This window comes from Zingiber officinale, chromosome 1B (assembly GCF_018446385.1).
Source record: "Zingiber officinale cultivar Zhangliang chromosome 1B, Zo_v1.1, whole genome shotgun sequence".
NCBI lineage: Eukaryota > Viridiplantae > Streptophyta > Magnoliopsida > Zingiberales > Zingiberaceae > Zingiber > Zingiber officinale.
This window is the reverse complement of record NC_055986.1, coordinates 72,954,478-72,957,368: the sequence shown is the minus strand read 5'-3', so window position 1 is coordinate 72,957,368 and position 2,891 is coordinate 72,954,478.

Genomic DNA, 2,891 nt, shown 5'->3' with positions numbered 1-2,891 from the left:
ATATCGGACTAAGTCCACCTGCAGGGTTTAACATGACAATCTTTATGAGCTCATCTTGGGGACATTATCAACCTAGATTACTAGGACACAGTTTCCTTCTATAATCAACAACACACACTATAAGTAATATCATTTTCCAACTTATCGAGCTTATTGATTTATCGAACTAAATCTCACCCATTGATAAATTAAAGAAATAAATATCAAATATATGTGCTTGTTATTATACTAGGATTAAGAGTACACACTTCCATAATAACTGAGGTCTTTGTTCCTTTATAAAGTCAGTATAAAAGAAACGACCTCTAATGGTCCTACTCAATACACTCTAAGTGTACTAGTGTAATTATATAGTTAAGATAAACTAATACCTAATTACACTACGACCTTCCAATGGCTTGTTCCTTTCCATTTTGGTCGTGAGCTACTGTTTATAATTTATAAGGTACTGATAACATCATCTTCTGTATGTGACACCACATACTATGTTATCTACAATATAAATTAATTGAACAACTACAACAAATGTAGATGATTTGACCAAATGTGATTCTTTATTCAAAATAAATATTTACAAAAGCTTAGGCTTTCAGTATACACTCTAACAAAAGTATCATGAATCGTTATATGAGTGTCATATACTTTCTCATGTGGCTATTAGTATGACTATTAGTCCTTAGACCTGAAGTCACCATGGTTCCCTACATAAGGAGTTACATACTTTGGTTTCGTCAAACATCACCCGTAACTGGGTGGACTATAAAGGCGATTACTGGGTATGTAACAAATTATGCGGAGGGATGTGAGTGATGTAGATGGGATCTATCCCTCCTATATAACGGGAGTGACATCGTTATTCTTGATAGAGTGAGACCACTAAGTGCATGACCATGCCCAAATGAGTCAATATGAGATATTGAGCTCATTTCATTAGAGTGAGTCTACTTGGAGTTCAAGATTTAGATTGATCAGAGGATGACACCGTCCATGCCTTAAATTGATCAATCTAGATGTCAAGGATAGAAGGACACTTGTCATGTATTGTGAAGAGTCACAATTAGTAGTCACAAGGTGATGTTGGATCTCAACATTCTTGTAACTTGGGTAGTAATGATGTGTTGCTAGATACCGCTCATTGCTTATGCTTCTAAATGGGTTTAGGAGCATTGCCAACGTTACAAGAACCTATAGGGTCACACACAAAGGGCAATTAGATGGAGATTAGGTTCATTTGATGTACCTAGAGGATTAGGTTCATGTGATGAACCAAATTAGATTAAGAGTAATCCAAATTAGATTAATTGAATAAGACTCGATTGAGTTAGACTTGAGTTAGACTCAAGTGAGGTTAGACTTGAGTTAGACTCAAGTGAGGTCAGACTTGAGTTAGACTCAAGTGAGGCTTAATGATGATATTCATTGAATTTTGAATTCAATGATAAATGGAATTCAATTTGAATTTTAGATTTAAATTTCGAATGAGTTTCAAAATGATCATTTAATGAAGAATATTAAATACTTATTAAGGCTTATTAATGATGCTCATTAATGGTGTTAATGAGCATTAAGTATTTTCATTATATGAAAATACTTAAGCCATTTTTTACTCTTATTTTCATAATCGATCATTATTCCTCCTTGCTTCTTCTTCTCTCCCTCTCCTCCTCCTTGGCCGAAACCCTCAAAGAGTACTAGCACACTCTAAGTGTTTCTTCTCCACCTAATTGTTCGTGTGGATACACATAGAGGGGTGTTCACTTGACACCCTTGAGATCTGACATCTTCTTGGACGAGCGGGATAAGCGAAGGGCTTCGCATCAAAGGTATAAACTCCTAAACATGTAGATCTAAAGTAGATCTAGGATTAGAAAACACGTACATGAAAAATTACACGGATCCGGTGGCATGAGATTTCGAGGTTTCCGCAATGCAAAAAACGGTTTTTGCGGCTCGAAAATCCCAACACTCACATCAACATCCAGGCGCTCAAGAAGGGATAAAGACAAGGCGGATCAAGTTTCGATCTGGTCAACCCACATCAGCATTATAGGCACTCGGAAGTAAGCCAAGCGCTCGGATATGGCTAACTCACCGATGGAGATGGATCGGAAAAGACAAGATGGGGGGTGCTTGGGGCTGGTCTAGGTGCCCAGAATCATCTTTAAAAGGGACTCTCAATAGCAGTTTTATATAATCCTTTTTATGCCCTTATGCTTCCATTTTGTGCCAAAGCTTTGACACTACGACACCATACTACAGAGAGACATCAAAGTGCTCGTCTACACTTCTAAGACTCCAAAATGCTATTGCACTCAAGCTTTAAAGATGCAACAATTCCGTGACACCGCTACAAGCTTATATGAGCCTAGCATTTGGTAATGTTTCGTAGTTGCAACTTTGTAATAGTTTCATTTGTACGGATTTCTTCTAAGGGTCAATAAGGTTGTTATCGAACTCTATCATTGTAAAATAAACGGACCTTCTTCTCTTTAAAGAAGAAGGTTAATAATGATTGCCCATTGAAAGCGGTCAAAGTGATTGCAAGCCTTGGAGTAGTAGCCACGAGGCTACGAACCAAATAAAACATTGTCTGTCTTTGATTTTCTACTGCATGATTCTGATTTCGAACGATTTTGAAAAGCGTACGAAGCGCGTTGTTCACCCTCCTCTAGCGCTTTCTTGATCCAACACATGAGCGAGTTTGGCCAAAGTTGTGCCAATTTAAGAAACTCATAGTTTTCAATTTAGGCAGTGCAATTTAGGTCTAAGGGCATGGTTATATTCAGTAGGCTTCTAGAAATACAATGGTTTTAGTTTGAACTGATCCTAAGTATTGTAAGGCCATCAATGAGTTTTACCTAAAGTCATTGATGACCTTACAATGCTTAGAT